General features: G+C 43.3%; 1 protein-coding gene across 7 annotated transcripts in view; it reads left to right on the top strand.

Moving 5' to 3' along the window:
• The first annotated feature begins 542 nt into the window (after positions 1-542).
• Sox5 (SRY-box transcription factor 5) overlaps positions 543-17769 on the top strand; it is an 884924-nt gene continuing 867697 nt past the window's right edge. For all 7 annotated transcript variants that reach the window (XM_048335235.1, XM_048335237.1, XM_048335233.1 and 4 more), the window contains exon 1: positions 543-572. The gene's annotated coding sequence lies outside the window, so the exon portion shown is untranslated. The remainder of the gene's footprint in view (positions 573-17769) is intronic.

Genomic DNA, 17769 nt, shown 5'->3' with positions numbered 1-17769 from the left:
CCCCACCACCCCCACCCCCACCCCAGGGCGGGCGGGCGGGGGCCGCGCTGACCCTCGCCCCCCCATTGTTCCCACGTCGTCTTCTTGTTGTTTTTCGCCTTTTGTTATTTGCACTGGCGTGGTGTGTGTGTGCGTGCGTGCGTGTGTGTGTGGTGTGTGTGTGTGTGTGTGTGTGTGAAGCGGCCCTCATGACCAGCAAAGGGAATTCACCTCGTCCTTGAGAGTGAGAGAGAGAGAGAGAGAGAGAGAGAGAGAGAGGAGGAGAGAGAGAGAGAGAGAGAGAGAGAGAGAGCGATCGGGAGCCGGGGGGCAGAGCGAGGGCCACGCGCGCGCGCACACGCGCACATTGGCACACACACACACACATTGGCACACGCACACCACACACGCGCGCGCGCGCACACACACTCACTCAAGAGTGGAAGAGAGGGGGGGGCGGCAAAAGAAGCCAGCCGGCACCTCGGATCACCCCAGGCTCCTGGCGGGGCGCCTCCCCCCCCCCCCCCATGCCCCGCTCCGCCCCGGTGCCCACCGTGCGCGGTGCCCGCCGCAGGAGCCGCTGCCCGGAGCCGGTAAGCAGCGCGATCCGCTGGGCGGTGGAACTTTGGCTTCGTCCCGAGGCGGGCGGGCGGCGGGCGGGCGGGCGGGCGGGCGGGCGGCGGGCGGGCGGCTCTCCAAGGCGCGGGGCTCCGCGCTCGCTCCCGGCTCCGGCTGCGGAGCGCGCAGGAAGGAGGGAGGGAGGAGAGAGAGAGGGAGGGAAGGAGGAAGGGAGGAGGGAAAAAGAGAGAGAGAGAGGACGCAGGGGGGGGGGGTGGGGGGCCCGCTGGAGTTCCTCCAGCAGTCAGCACTGGGGAGATCCGATCCCCCCCCATTTCCTTCCCGATCTTGGGGGGCTGGGCTGAAGCCGGGCCCCACGGGTGGGGGGTGGGGGGGGGACGGGGATGGGGTGCGGCATCTCTCCGGGGTCCCCGTTGGCCCGGCATCTTCGGGTACGCGCTGGGTCCCAGCCACCACCATCCCCCACCCCCCCCCCACCCCCAAATCATGAATCGGGGCGAACTTTCTAGTTTGTCCGGAAGCCTGCGGTGCCACGCGTGGCCCCCCCGCGTCTTGGTGAAGGTGGCGATGGCGTTGGTGATGTGTGAGCCGGACGTGGGGGTGCAGACGGGCAGACGGAACCCCCAAGCCGGCCTGGGCATCCGTGAACACCCGCGATCAGGCTCCCCCTCTTTCTTCCCGAGCTCCAAAAGTTGAGCAAAGCCCTTTAGTCTTTTTTGGGGGTGCAAAGCGACCCGCGCGGGCGGCGGCGGGAACCCCCCCCCCCCCCCCAACCCTTCTTTCCAGTCTTTTATGTCTGTTTCGCTTTCTGTCATCTCTCCTCCCCGTCCTCTCCCGCGAGGTTTCCCAACAAAGTCTCATCTTTCTGGATTTTTAGGGGTTCTCTGAGACCCCCGCCCCCCCACATCCAGGTCCCCCAGCTAGAGTTGATGACAACTACTTTGAAACAACCCCGTCCCGCGCACCCCCCGCCCCGCACGTGCGTGGCTTGCAGCGCGCAGCTGGGGATTCCTGGCTGGGAACTTTCGGGGTGACTGGGGAGGGGGGTGGAGGGGGAGGGGGAGGGGGGGTCCAGGGGCTCAGCAAGGAGGTGGCCGGGTTCTCGGGTTGATTGGAATCAGGGTGGAATCCGTTGGAGAAGGTTGGATGTGTTGGTGTTTGAAATGGACATGTTTTCCCTACTGGTTGTCTTTACACAAGCGAGCCAACGTGTTCCCAAGTAGATTCACCCAGGGGGAAAGTCTAAAGGGGCTTGGCCTCTCTCTCTCTCTCTCTCTCTCTCTCTCTCTCTCTCTCTCTCTCTCTCTCTCTGCCTAAACTCAGAGTGTGGAAATGGGAATTCATGTCACTGTCTTGCATTCTCATGGAAAAGCAGGTCAAATCGAGGGAAATCTAGAGAGAGGAGAGAGAGAGAGGAGAGAGAGAGAGGAGAGGAGAGAGAGAGGGACTCTCCACTGCTAGCTCAGGTATTCTGGGCTGGGCTGGGCAGTCCCCTCGGCTGCAATACTTCTAGAAAGTTTTCCAGAGATGTGCTTTAATTCAAGAGGCCATCTCCCCATGGAAGGTGGGCAGGCTGTAGTGGAACTTTTCACACCGAAGGAGCACCTGTGGGGTGTGCAAAACGAGTGTGGCAGTCTACAGAGGGAATAGGCAGCGGGATTTGTTTGCTTGCTTGTTCAGAAAATATTGGCTCCTGATACCATAGTCTGTCTGTCTGTCTGTCTGTCTGTCTCTCTCCTCCTCCTCCTCCTCCTCCTCCCTCCTCCTCCTCCTCCTCCTCCTCCTCCTCCTCCTCCCTCCTCCTCCTCCCTCCTCCTCCTCCCCCTCTGTCTGTCTCTTTACCTGTCTGTCTCTGTGTCTGTCTGTCTGTCTCTCCTCCTCCTCCTCCTCTCTCCCCCTTTCTCCCTCTGTCTCTCTCTCTACCTTTCCATCTGTCTCTCTCTCTCCTCCTCCTCCTCCTCTCTCCCCTCTCTCCCTCTCTCTCCCTCTGTCTCTCTACCTGTCTTTCTGTCTCTGTCGGTCTCTGTATCTGTCTCTCCTCCTCCTCCTCTCTCCCCCTTTCTCCCTCTGTCTCTCTCTCTATCTTTCCATCTGTCTGTCTCTCTCTGTGTTCCTCTCTCTCTCCCCACTCTCTCCCTCTGTCTGTTTCTCTGCCTTTCTGTCTTTCTCTCTGTGTGTCTGTGTCTGTCTGTCTCTGTCTGCCTGCCTGTCTGTCTCTCTCACACACACGCACACACACAGGTCAATAAAACAGGCATGTGAGCATTTTATTAGTCACTGGAACATTTCAATCAGAAAAAAAATACCAGAAGAACATTTTTTTTCACTTTTTTTCCTTTTCCTTCTCTCATTTAACATTTTCTATTAGTAGTTCTTTGAAAAAGATGTAATCGTATCATTAAAAAGAAATTCTCTTTAGGTCATTCTGCACAGGGGTTTCCATTCAACAGAACAATTTGAGTCTTCAGTGGGTCTTGAGAATATATTCTTATTTTTTGGATCCAGATTATTGCAGGAGTTAAAGGCTCCATTGCTCCATTAGGTGAAGGGCCAGATTGGCTTAAAAGTTTACGGAATAGTTTTATTTTTTAAGTTTGACTTTTTATTAGCATTTCAGAGGAGGACGGAGTGGTAGAGTCCCCTTTGCCATCACTTAATTTTCATCGGTCTAATTTTAAAGCTGTCTGAGAATGACTATCCATTCTGATAGACGAGAAACCTACTTTTCTATGCAGGTCCACAGAACCAAGTTTCTGATTTAAATATAGCTCTCAGGCCAAAGCCTCGAGAAAATTCAGCCACCATGATTGCAAAATCTTAAGGACTTACATCGAAAGTTCTCTTAAGTTCTGAAATGATGCCAAGCCCTGCCAGGTCCTTACAGAGTGAAACAAGATAAAAATCATAAGCATCGCTTAAAAAAAAAAAAAACTGATGCAATACAGATCTAAATCCTTCTACTGACAGGAATTGCTTTTGTTTGCCTAAAAGGTACAACTTTCATCACAGGAGTTGTTTAAAAACATTTAATTGTGGGGGTGGGAAGGGAAGTGCATAATTATTTAGTTATTTATGTTAATTATACAGTAGCATACTAGCTTGAAATTCTTTCTTGATTTTTTTTCTCCTGTTTTTAGTTTTTTTCCCCTCTCTTTTAACATTCTTTGCTAGTGAACAGTTGGAGAAGTTGTTTGTTTGTTGCTTGTGGATTTTAAATTTTTTTCTTTTTTTGGAGTCTTTTTTTGATTGGGGAATATTGATCAAATCTGACACAGACTTGAAAGCATAAACTATATTGGAAAAGGCGGTGAAAAGCTTTGATTCTTAAAACAGAAATCCGGCCTTCGTTTTCCTGCTGGCAGGCAAACAATTCTGGTTGAGTAACTTGTATATAGAAGTTAAAATTGCCAAACTGATTTGGTAAATAACCAAGTATTATTTCTAATAACAGGGGCCAGTAGTTATTTCAAAATAACTTTATCTATCCATGAGTATATGTTCTGTGTGTATCACATACGTATCATAAATATACTATGTGTGTTTACCACACACATATATACAACACATACATATATGTATATATTTATAAGGAGGCATGGAATTAAATAGTAACAGAATGAAGTGATGGTATTTAAGTATGATGCCTTTTTCCTTTTTCTTTTCATTTGCTTATTGAGTTTCAAGGCACAAATGATAAAACGTTGAACTTTCAAAATCTTACTTTCCTAATTAAACAAGTAAGTTTGACAGCTTAACCGGGCCGTGGCCAGTAGTTTCCGCCTATAATCTCAGCTACTCAGGAGGCTGAGATCTGAGGATTTCAGTTCAAAGCCAGCCCAGGCAGGGAAGTCCATAAGATTCTTAAGTCTAATTAACCACCAAAAAGCTGGAAGTGGAACTGTGGCTTGAGCAAAAAATACTTTGCACACTCAAGCTGTAGGACTGACACACACACACACACACACACACATTGAATGTGACATCATTCAGAATATGTTTTCTTTTTTGGTACTGGGGATCGAACCTAGGATGTTACACTTGCTAGGCAAATGCTTTGCCGCTGAGCTATATCCCAGCCCAGAATATGTTTTCTCACAAAGCAATTAAATGTGTATGATATAACTCCAGCAAGATGGCACCATCTTCTACTGAGCAACAAGAAAACAGTGCTTTGAAAGTCCAAAAAATCTAAAAAGCAAAAAAAAAAAAAATCACAGGACAAAACTTGTGGTTTATCATTTCCAAAATACACTGGCTTTCCAACACCTGAATGTTTTCATGGAAGATCCTCCTTAGATATTTCTTGCAGGTGGAATTGCTGGGTGTGATTGATTGACATAACTTGCAGATTTTATCTCATGCCAGATCAACTCTAGCGGCAGAAAAATGCTCTAAGTTTGGAGAATATTCTGGCACGTGATTTGGGGAGGCCTGTAGTCACACGTATGGACATTTCCCTTTCAGTCTGAGCAAATGTAGATTTATTTTAAAGGTGAAGAAAGTGCTTGTCTGTTTCAAATAAACTACATCCTGAACTTGGGTTTGCAGATAGTGAATAAAATAAAAGCCCAATTCTTGTTCCAAACATTGTTTTAAAACACTCATTTGTAAGTCATCTACATTTGGATTTCATATGTTAATGATTTGGGATCTGAAACTTATTTCAGAGAGAGGCTCTTTGGTTTATCTTAAAAAACACCACACAAAACTGTCTAAACAACTCTAAATAAACTGTTCCAAATGCGTCAATTTGATGAATGAATTAAAGAATTATGTTTCTTAATCCAATTATGATCAGTTCTACAATTTCATTTCCTGTTTGAGGGTGGTGGGGAATTTAGGGGTTTGGAATAGTAATGATTCTCAAATGCGAATGAAGGGCTACGTTGCTCATTTTCTGTGTGCTATATAACATAACAGTCATTTGTACCTCGAATTTATGAGAAGGATTTGAGATGGAGAGAAGCTATTTAATGATCTTCAATTAACCAAGACATGCATGAAAAGTTTCCGTGACTATAACCAATGGCTCATACTGGTAATCCTAGCTATTCAAATTCGGATTGGCTCTGGAGACCCAGGTTCAAAGCTAGCCCGGACAGTAAAGTCTGTGGGGCTCTTATCGCCAATTAAACACCAAAAAGTCAGAAGTAGAGATGTGGGTCAAGTGGTAGGAAACAGGTGCTTTAGTGACCCGTAGCTGGGCTTTACTGAGATATTTCTGGAGGGGCTGCCTTATAAATCCCATCTAGTTCAGCGTTCTAGTCTTTGAAATGGAATGAATGATGAAATGTCATCTACAAGTAAGGGGATGTGTTCAGTGTTACTTTCCCCAAGTCCATGTCCTTTGAGCTGCCCAAGTTCTTTTGGATGCTTTCTTCTGGAGGAACTGGAATTTGATAACATGCCTTTTTTTTTTTTTCTCTCCCTGGTTTGGACAGACTTTTCTGAATTCTTCTCTCATCCACCAAGTTTATACTCCGACTCATAAGCTCATTAATTCAAAGGTGTTCATGACGGCTTAATTCTCAAAGTAGATGATATTATAATTTTTTTTTGCCATTTATGATGATGATCATCTAATTCCTTAGGGAAATCTGAGCGGAGATTAGAAGTCTCAAGGAAAACGATGGGGAGGGAGATATTTATATGCATAGAGATTTTGTTTCTGTATCATTCAAATCCAACAATGATAGGCATCAACTTCTTCTACTTACAGTAAAAGATGACAGTTAATAGGAACTGAACATTGATAGAATTTGAGAAGGAATACATATATTTAAGGGATCCATTAAAGAGCTAAAATCGAGCCATTGTCTGGCATCCGTGGTTTATGTCTGTTATCCCAGCTCCTCAGAAGGCTGAGATCTGACGGTTGCAGTTTGAAGCCAGCCTGGGCAGGAAAAGTCTGTGAGACTCGTATTTCCGATGAACCAGCAAAAAGCCAGAAGTAAAGCTCAAGTAGTACAGCACCAATCTGGAGTGAATGAAGGTAGAGGGCCATAGAGTTGTGGGTGACTGTAGTGATCGGATTGGGGGTGACATCAGCTATTTTCTGATAACTCAAGATACTTTATTCCTGCTACAGACTTAATAGTTGACCATGGAGAGAAAAAGCATTCAGGCAGAAACCGGAAGTAGAAAGTGCTATATGACCAGAAGTAGGAATGGCTGTACAACCGGGAACTTCTCATACTAGAAGTGTTCTTTCTCTTTCATTGACACACCACACATGTTGTATGTGAAATTCCTGACAATCTTAGTCATGAAGTAGGTATGCAATAAATGCTTCTCTCTCCCTCCCAGAGAGCTCTTGATTTTGATCATAAATATGTTTGATGACTTATGATTTTGACCATAAATATGTTTGACGACTTACGTTGCCCTCCCAGCTCCTTTGAGTAGAAGATGAAAATAAAAATCTATCACTTTCTTGAGACTGAGAGCAACACCTTAGAATAGTGATTCAGTTCACATCTCTATATGATCTCTGGCAGGGTGGGTTTATTAAGATGCTGTATTTGGTTGGAAGTGTGAATTCTATCTTTTATTCATACAACTGCTCTTCAGTAATTAACATCTTTATCCTTCACTGTAGGTAAAGACAAAAACTTTGAAGACCTCATTGTCATTATCTCGTCAAGTGCTTTTAAAATTTATATTATTATTACATTTTATTGTTATGGTAAAGGTGGTACAAAGTGGGGTGACAGGTATATAAGTCAGGTCATGAGAATACTTCTTTTGGGTCACCCCTTCCTTGCTCTCTTCCCAGTTTTTTCCTCCAATTTCCACCCACAGGTTGAAGAGTTCATTTTCAACATACTGTATTATTATTGTTATTATTATCATTATTATTATTTTGCGCCAGTACTGGGCCTTAAATACCGTTCCTTAGCTTTGCTTGGTGTCACTTAAGCCAAACTTAGTCTCAACCTTGAGAGGAAAAGTCAGGAGACATTGCTTAGGTTCTGAGTTCAAGTCCCCAAACTGGCACTCCAAAGAAAGCAATTGTATTTCTCATATTATTATTATTATAGTCACGATATTGGGTTATTATAATTTGATTATTCATTCGCAAATTATTAATGCCATTCTTATCACTATTACTTTAATCAGAATATAAACCCTACCAGATAAGACCCACACTGATCCAACCACCATCTTGAGGTAATTCACCCTAAAGCAGCAGCTCCACAGAATTCTCTTCCTTCCCTTAACCTCTGGGTTTCCTGTTCAGTTGAGTTGCAACTGCTCTGTCAGTCTGCATTTTATCTCCAGCCTCAAACACCTTGCAAGTCTTCCCTGCACGCCGGCTGCTCCTAAACCAACTTGCTGCTCCTCAAAGCGTTGAACTCAAGTGGCCCTTGCAGACAGCCCCTGTTGGGGGGAGTCAAAAAGCCACCAACACTTTGTTGCTTTGGATTTGATCACTGCCCTGTGCAGTCCTTCGATTGTCAGCTAAGAGCGCCTTCAGGGAGAAGTCCTTAATAGAAAGTCTCTCTTCCTGCCTCCTGTTGTAACTTTAAATTAAAAGCAACTGTACAGGGGCTGGTGGCGAGGTAGTGCTTCATTCTTTACCCACCGGGAGAACAGCATCCGAGAAAAGAAGTTATTGGATTGAGGACTGAATGGTTGCTATGTGTTTTAGGAAGGGGATCTGAGAGTGAGGAAGAGGAGGATGAAGAATCAAGGCTGCAATATTTAGACTCCAGTTAGGGTGACTGTCATTAGTAACGGAGAGCAACGTATTTGTGGATTAAACCACCACAACAAAACACTTTTTCTTCCTTGGATATGAGATGTCCACTTAGCCTGTGAGATTTTTTTGAGAAACAAAAATTAATTAATTAATAATCGTTTTTTATATACTGTCACTGGGAGTTTGAACTTCATTGTCCCTTAGCCTTTTTTTTTTTATTTTTTAAACCTCAATGTTGGTGATCTTCTATCACTTGAGCCATAGTTCCACTTCTGGCATGTTTTATTTATTTATTTATTTTTTCTTTTAGTGGTTCCTTGAAGTCAAGAATCATCAAAAACTTTCTTCTCTGGGCTGGCTTCGAACCATCATCCCCAGATCTCAGCTTCCTTTATAGCTAGCTAGGATTACAAGTACACAGAGGCCTGTGCGAGTTTATCAGACTTGTGACTACGATATATACAAACAGATGCGTGCATGTATGTATATATGTATACATAGACCTTTTATGTGTTGATATATACGTGATCTTTTATGTATATTATATAATATGTAGTATATATTATATAATATATATGCCCTAGATTTTTAGGTGGTTCTGTATTATGTTGTGCTGTGGGAAACTGGCACTGGGACAAGCTCTGAATCTGAGGAGGGTGGGAGGCAGGAAGAGAGAGCTAATTTTTGACACATTCCTCAGACAAAAGCTCTCTCTAGGGGATCCAGGCCCAGGAGAAGGACAGCTGAGCTTATTGTGAAACTTCTGACACCAACGTTTTCCCAGATCGTGAGTGAACACTGCTTCCTTCATTGTGTCTCATCCGGTGAGAAAGGTAGATGAACTTAACCTCTGGGAGAGGAAAAGAAAAACAAAACAAAAACAAACACACAAAAAACTTTAGCATACCACGTGACTTGTTTTCAACATGGCTATTTCTTAGGAAGCTTTAGATTCAATTCTTGGCTGTGCCAAGTTTCCTCCTCATGTGCTTTGAGAATTCATATTATGGTTATTTTCATGATTCATGTATATGGTGACCAGTCTTGGGCTTGAACTCAGGGCCTGGGGGCCATCCCTGAGTTCTTTTCCTCAAGGATAGCGTTCTACCCCTTTGAGTCACAGCTCCACATCCAGTTCACTGGAGATAAGAGTCTCACAAACTTTCCTGCCCAGGCTGGCTTTGAACCATGATCCTTACATCTCAGCCTCCTGAGTAGCTGGGATGACAGGCGTTAAGCTCTATGGCCTGACTGTAGTTGCTGTTGTTTTGCCCTTTCTGCTTTGGGGACTGGTGTGAGTTCTGATGGATGAGAGCTCTTGTACGTTCTTGTCCTCTTCCGTCTCTAGTCGTGCATTCCTTTCACACATGTCTGCCAGCATCTGTCTCATTAGACTTTTCTTGCACTGCTACTAGTTATGAACAAGTGCACACACTTCCTTCCCCTTCTCTCTTTTTTTGCCAGTCCTGGGCCTTGGACTCAGGGCCTGAGCACTGTCCCTGGCTTCTTCCCGCTCAAGGCTAGCACTCTGACACTTGAGCCACAGCGCCGCTTCTGGCCGTTTTCTGTATATGTGGTGCTGGGGAATCGAACCTAGGGCCTCGTGTATCCGAGGCAGGCACTCTTGCCACTAGGCTATATCCCCAGCCCCCTTCCCCTTCTCTCTTGAACATTCTCAAAGAGTACCTGCCTAGCCGTCCCTCCTGAGTCAACAGTAATGTGTACCCAGGAAATGAAGCCATTACGATATGCAGACATACACATATCTCTAGTCAGTAAATAAAGACACAGAAGGAATCGGCTGTTTATTTTTAGGCATTTTCTCAGGCCACCCAAATGCTTTTCACTTCCGGCTTCCCTTACACATCACTGCTTCTTAGATTTTTTTTTTTTTCCCCAAAGATTTCACTTAGAAAGGCTTTGTTCTCCTGGAATCAGTCCGCATTGTATATCCATTTTGCTGGATGAAGTGACAGCTCTCCTTCAGCCTGATTGTGAAAGGATTAACCATAGGGCGACTTAAAAACACATTTTCACTAGGGGCTGGATAGAGTAGCACATGTCTATAATCCCAGACACTCAGGAGGCAGAGGTAAGAGAATCATGCTTTTAGGTCAGCCTTGGTAAAAAAAAAAACAAAAACACAAAAAACCAAAAAAAAAAACAAAAACCTTAAGTACGATTCCTTAAGAAAATGATTATTAAGCAATTGTACAAAGAAATTACCATTTCATAAGTCAGATTATGAGTGTGACTGTAATGTATCTTTTAAATTGTTTTTGTCGGTTTGGGGGCTTGAACTCAGGGCCTGGGTGCTGTCCCTGAGCTCTTTCACTCAAGGCTGGTGCTCTACCACTTGAGCCACAGCTCCACTTCTGGTTTCCTGGTAGTTCATTGGAGATAAGGGTCTCATCAACTTTCTTACCCAGGCTGGCTTTGAACCACGATCCTCAGATCTCAACTTCCTGAGTAGCTGGGAGGACAGGCGTGAGCCACCAGCACGGGGTGTGTGTGTGCGGCGGGGGGGGGGGGGTTCTTTTTACAAATAAGAAAACAAACCTTTGTTTGGAATGATGGCCCTGGGTGGTTGCTCTGGGAGCAGCAATTCTTGAAGAAGCGCTGGGAACTTGGTCTGCTTTGTATCCACACCATTAGAACACTTGGCAAAAATTCACTGAATAAATGACACGATTTCCACATGACCATGGAACAGCAGCTTTGAAATGGCACTGAAGTATTTTGTAAGAAGAGGAAAAGTTATAGCTGGGTGTCAGTGGCTCACGCATGTCATCCTAGCTACTCAGGAGGCTGAGATCTGAGGATCACGGTTCAAAGCCAGCCTGGGCAGGAAACTCCGAGAGACTCCAATTGCCAATGAACCACCAGAAAACTGGAAGCAGACCTGTGGCTCAAGTGGTACCCTTGAGCGTAAAGAGTTCAGGGACAGTGCCCAGGCCCTGAGTTCAAGACCCAGGATTGACAAAAAGACAGAGAGAGAGAGAGAGAGAGAGATAGATAGATAGATAGAGAGAGAGAGAGAGAGAGAGAGAGAGAGAGAGAGAAGTCTTTACAAATATTGGACAGCCATAATGGATAATCCTGAAATGAGCAGATGTGCATAAAGCTGTAATTTTTCACAGGTTTCTGTACCTAGCACTCAGTATATCAGGAAAGCAATATTATCTGTATAAAATAATCATGAAAATATGTCTAGCAGATGGTTTATCAAGCAGTGGTTTGTAACTAAGTACAATTTTTGTTTTTCCTTTGTACTGCTCCTGGGGCTTGAACTCAAGGTGCAGGTGCTGTCCCTGAGCTTTTTCACTCAAGGCTGGTGTTTTACTACTTGAGCCACAGTTCTATTTCCAGTTCTCTCTCTCTCTCTCTCTCTCTCTCTCTCTCTCTCTCTCTCTCTGCGTTGATAATTGGAGATAAGTGTCTCACAGACTTTCCTGCCCGTGCGGCTTCAAATGGTGATCCTCAGATCTCAGCTTTCGCAGTGGCTGGAATTACAGGCGTGAGCCACCACCAGCACCAGGCTAATTCCACCTTTCAGTTAGTGACATGGAAGCCCGCTAGAGTATCTAGCAGAGAGCCTTAGCCCAAATGAGTTAGTAGTTGATGAATTAGTCTTAGCAGTAAGTATAAAATATGGGTGGAGCCGAAGCCAGGTGGGAGGATGGGTGGTAGGAAACTGAAACCCATTACAAAAGGGAATTGCTCTTTTTTGTTTTAAGAAATGTACTCTTTTTTTAAAAAATATTTATTTTATTTCTGTGATTCTGAGGAATTGAACTCAGGGCCTCCTGTATGCCAGGCAACCACTCTACCACTAAGCCACACTCCTAGCCTGAGAATTGCTCTTAATCAAACTGTGATCCAGCCATCTTTAGATTTCCCATATAACTGGAGCTTCAGATTCTTTTAGAATCTTTGGGGAAAAAGATGTCTGTGAAAGCAAAAGGTGGTTCGTTGAGCAGTGTTCGAAGAGGGAAGCTTTCATTTGACTATAAAAATGTATTGGGGAGGGCAAAAGAAAAAAAAGAGGCAAAAAGTAATTGTAAACCTAACAGGACTTTCAGTAGAAAAAAATGGCACTAATTCAAGCCGGGTAATGTTCACATCAATGTGTGTCTCATGGCTCAGGCCCTCATGTACCACTTTGGAAATAAAAGAGGATTGTGTAAAGAATTAGCAATACAAGGCATTTTTAAGTGCTTCATTGCGGAGGCCTCGTGGTGCTGTGTAAAAATCTATGCAGCCGCTTTCTCCCTGCTGTGCTTAATTTCAGAATCTGATGCTATTACCTATCCTTGGAGAGAGAGAAAAATCACTCTTTGTTAACTCTTAAAACCATGTTTAAAGCCAGGCATTGGTGCCCCATGCCTGACATCCTAGATACACAGGAGGAAGCTGAAATCTGAGGATCGTGGTTCAAAGCCGGCCTGGGCAGGAAAGTCCATGAGACTCTTATCTCCAGTGAACCACCAGAAAACCGGAAGTGGAGCTGTGGCTCAAAGTGGTAGAGCACCAGCCTTGAGCAAAAGAAGCTCAGGGACAGTGCCCAGGCCCTGAGTTCAAGCGCCATGACTGACAAAAAAATTAAACAAGATCAACATTTTTTTTTTTTTTTGCCTGAGATGATACCTCTTTACTCCCTGCTCTTGACTCCATGTTGATCCATTAGAACTGGAAAGAAGTTCTAGTAGGGATTGGGACCCCAAGGTGATCTGGTTTGAAGGTGAGCTCCTTCCCTGCTGTAAGAAAATCCATGCCTCTAAGGCCCGTGCCACCCTTCCAGGCAAACGCTGCTCGCTTTCTGCCCTTCTGTGAAAGCTCTTCCTCCTGACATGTTATCGAGGTCAGGGTGACCTTTCTCAGAAATTCGAAGTGCCTGCCTGTGGAGGGCATGTCCATGGGCCTGGGGCTCTTGAGTCTGCTTGGGGAAGGGCTGCGAGAATGGGCTTTCCTTGCTCTTCACCTTCGCAGGCTCCTGGGTGAAACTTCTCCTTCCAGAACTACCTACCTACGTACCTACCCATCCACCCATCCATCCATCCATCCATCCATCCATCCATCCATCCATATCTGTATCTACCTATAGACACACACACACGATAGGGTCCATGTCAAACAGCTTCCCAGATGGTTTGCAAACTGTCTCCAGCTCTGTCAGTTCATCAGCAAGCTTATGGGGGCGGCCTGGGTCATGGCCTCCAGGCTACTGTGACACCTGAACCATGGGAGGCCCCAGACCTCTTCCAGAATGTAAGCACATCCTATGCTTTGCAAATAGAGTCCTCCCAATTCTCTGCACCCTCCTCACTCTGTGATTGAGCTTTCTCCTGGCTGGTCCCTTTATTCAGTAATCAACAATTCTTTGCTCTTTTAAACTCTCTCTCTCCCCGTCTCCCTCATTCCCCATCTGTCCCTCTACCTCTCTCCCTTTGTGCCTCTCCCTCCTTCCCTCCCTTCTCTTTCTTCCCCTTCTCTGTGTGGACAACTACTGATATATATATATATATATACACACATATATACATGTATACATATATATGTATACATGTATACATATATAGATATATTGATATATGTATACATATGTGTGTATATAAATGTATTTATATAATATATTTACATAATATACGCATATTTATAGTATATATTATATTATATAATGTTTAAATGCAATACTCATTATATATTTGTATATATTATATATATATATAAATCATACACTGTATATACTCATGGAAGGAAAAATGTATTGAAGCCAAAGTGTGAAAATGTGATGTGTTTATCTATGCACCTCTAAATGAGATTGTATAATCATCTCAGGAGTTCCTAGGGTTACAGAGTCAACTGGCTGGGTACTGGGGGTTCCTATCTGTAACCCTAGCTACTTAGGAGGCTGAGGTCTGAAGATTGCAGTTCAAAGCCAGTCCAGACAGCAAAGCCCCTAAGACGCTTATCTCCAATGGACCAGCAAAAAGTTGTGAGCAGAGCTGTGGTTAAAGTGGCAGAGCAGTAGCCTTGAGCAAAAATACTAAAAAGGGACAACGCCCAGGCTCTGAGTTCAAGTCCTAGGTCTGGCATTAACGAACAAATAGAAGAACATATAAGGTTTTAGGATATAATTGGGGGTGTTTTGAAGTCTTTGAAACATCACGGAGGGAGAGCATGCACGCCTGCCACAAGTGTGTGTGTGTGTGCATCTGTTTACGTGTGTGTGCTAGCCAGGGTCAGTATGACTTCGTATTTGCTTTTACTAAGCTGTCCCTCGTAATTAACTAAAAGGTTGGGGCCACTCTGACACTATTATTCCTCTCTAGATCTGGCTCTAATTTGTGACCTCATATCCTGCCTTGTATTCCAGAATGTTCCCTCGTTGTTTATCTCCCTTCAGATTCATCAATTTCTAACTCAGTTAAGGGCCCTCATTAAAATATGTCTTTATTTCTATCATCTCAGTGATACAGAACCTAAAAAAGATAAAAGTTTGCATAACGGTTATAAATTCTTTTTCTTTTCTTGTTTTTAAAAGAACTTTAAATGTTTGTAAGCTTTTATTTTTCTGTTAAAACTCAGCCTGGTTTATAAGAATTATCTCTGTGTTATCTTGAACCTGAACTTTTAGATAGCTTGGTTTTCGTGTTAACGTCTTTTACTTTGCTAATTAAAAGTCATCTCAGTTAGGTCCTCATTTTTATATTTTAGCAGTGACTAATTCACAAGATATTTTTAAGGGATTTCTTGGAAGTTAAAGGATAAACATATTTCAGGTGGGATTATTAATTCATTATGGTAAAAATTAAAAGGCAGCTACGTTTGAAACCAGAATATACAAGTCTTAATAAGGATAGATAATCATGTTTGGTCCCCAAGGAAACCTAATCGCATAATCTTAAGTATAGTTCATAAGTTAAAAGGCAGAAATCTTGCTATGCAACAGAGAGGTATTTTAAAAAAGAATAAAAATTAAGATTCTTTTAATATTGTACACATGTTCTTTCTATTATCAAATAAAGACTATAAACTATCACTCAAAAATCATCATGCCTTAAAATTTTCAAGTCACGAGATCTGTATTTGTTCCTGATTTTTTTTTTTTACACCTATTTTCATACTGATGATTTATGGAGTAGTACTTGAGTTTGAACTCATGGCCTTGTGCTTGCTAGGCAGGTGTGTTACTACTCTAGCACAATATTTATCTTAATAATTTAAAAGTAATCATGCCATTTGCTGGTGGTTCACACCTGTCATCCTAGCTACTCAGGAAGCTGAGATCTGAGGATCATGGTTTGAAGCCAGCCTGGGCAGAAATGTCTGTGAGACTCCTATCTCCAATAAACTACTCAGAAAAAGCTGGAAGTAGAGCTGTGCTCAAGTGGTAGTGCATTAGCCTTGAGCACAAGGAAACTCAAGGATAGCACCCAGGCCTTGAGTTCAAGCCCTAGGACCTGCAAAAAACAAAAAAAAAGTATTCATGTTGCTGTTGTTTGAGTCATCTTAGATATTATTCATTTAAACATCTTTTTTTATTTGAGGGTCTAATTTTCTTTCTGGGGTTTGAACTCAGGGTCTGGATGTTGTCCTTAAGCTGGTTTTTTTCTTCTTTTTTTCTCAAGGTTAGTGCTCTACCACTTGAGCCATAACTCTACGCTCAGCCTTTTGGTGGTTCCTGGGCGATGAGTCTCATGGACTTCCCTGCCTGGGCTGGATTCAAACTTTGATCTGCAGATCTCAGCCTACTAAGTGTGAGCCCTTGCCAAGGGAGTCTGTTCTTGGAAGTGTAGTTCTCCTTTTAGTGCTGTGAAATGAGCAATCAAGTTATAAGGACATCAAAAAGGATTTGGCCCTTTTCTGGTGGAGCTCCTTGATCTAGAGAGAAAAATGAGATTAGTCAGCTAATTGTGCCGGCAGATGGAGAGACTTTCTCCTTTCCAGTGTAATTATGATTGATACCTTGAAATTTAATAAAAAAAGCCAATAAAGCATAGAGTTATAAAGAAATGCTATCTATATTCCATTTCATATTATTTTGAACATGCTTTATCGATGCATTAGAGTACCACTGTTTGTCAGTTGGCCAGTTATTTGATGTCCAGACCATCTGCCTTATAATAATGATACTCTGCTTTTCTTGGCAAAGTCCACTGTCATGTATTTTTGGCCATCTTTTACTTTTAATTGATTTTTTTTAATTTTGTATTTTTTGGCCAGTCCTGGGCCTTGAACTCAGGGCCTGAGCACTGTCCCTGGCTTCTTTTTGCTCAAGGCTAGCACTCTGCCACTTGAGCCACAGCGCCACTTCTGGCCATTTTCTGTATATGTGGTGCTGAGGAATTGAACCCAGGGCTTCATATATACAAGGCGAACACTCTTGCCACTAGGCCATATCCCCAGCCCTAATTTATTTTCTTTTGGCAACAGCAGTACTGAGACTTGAACTCAGGGCCTCATGCACTCACTTGATTTTCTCACTCAAGCATGGCACTCTACCACTTGAGCCACATCTCCAACTTCCAGCTTAATGGGTGGTTTGTTGGAGATCAGAAAATCTCACAGGCTTTCCTGTGAGATTTGGGCTGGCTTCGAACCATGATCCTGAGATCTCAGCCTCTGGAGTAGCCAGGTTTAAACCATGATTTTAGGAGACAAATCTGAATCCTTTGTTTAATGTCCATTTTTTTTTATGACAAAAATTCCCAAAAGTTTACAGGATCTATACAACCCCACATGGGACCACTCCTTACTTCAAAATTTATCTCTTGTACTATTTTTTTTCCCCTCCTGTTATAAAATGGAATGGGTCTTTGAAATACTCAAGGAAAAGAAGACACTAAATTGGTCAGAGTTCAAATCTGTGTATCACCCAGGGAGGGTAGGACCTGTATTTTATTTGCATGCTATGTTCTTGCTTAGTTTTCTTCTAATATATCTGTAATTATCATTCACCCTTTCCACGCATTAAGTTCCCCAAACAAGCAGAAAAATCAAGTCATTCTGTGAGGCTGTTGACTTTCTTTGAAAAGAGGACAAGAGTTTCTCTCTGAGAGTCTGAAACGAAAAATGATCCAAGGAAAATTCTTCTCAACTTGTAAATTGTGTGGAACAAAGAAAATGCTTTATTGCCACTCCATCAATAATTCAAAGGCAACTTAAAGAAAACTAGGGCAGCCTAAGGAATCTAGCATCTTCGTTCTATAATTGACTCCATTAAACAGTGTGGCGTTCCTTTGGGCAGATTGAGTAAACCACACTGGAAAGCTCTAAGACTTAGGAGAGGACATAATCGACATTATTATTATTGTTGTTGTTGTTGTTTTCTATTGTACAATACAAATAGTGGAATTCATCTTTAATTAGTATGGGATAGTAAAGATCCAGTTTTTTTGGAAAGTGCTTTCCTGGAGATTTTAGTAGTTTTTCAAGGCTGTGCAGTAATAACCCAAGTTATTTTGGAACTATGCATACATTAGAATTCCGGTAGAGCAAGCTACAGT

This window comes from Perognathus longimembris, chromosome 27 (genome assembly GCF_023159225.1).
Source record: "Perognathus longimembris pacificus isolate PPM17 chromosome 27, ASM2315922v1, whole genome shotgun sequence".
Lineage (NCBI taxonomy): Eukaryota > Metazoa > Chordata > Mammalia > Rodentia > Heteromyidae > Perognathus > Perognathus longimembris.
Note: the sequence above shows the minus strand (reverse complement) of the source record. Positions and strands in the feature narration are given on the sequence as shown.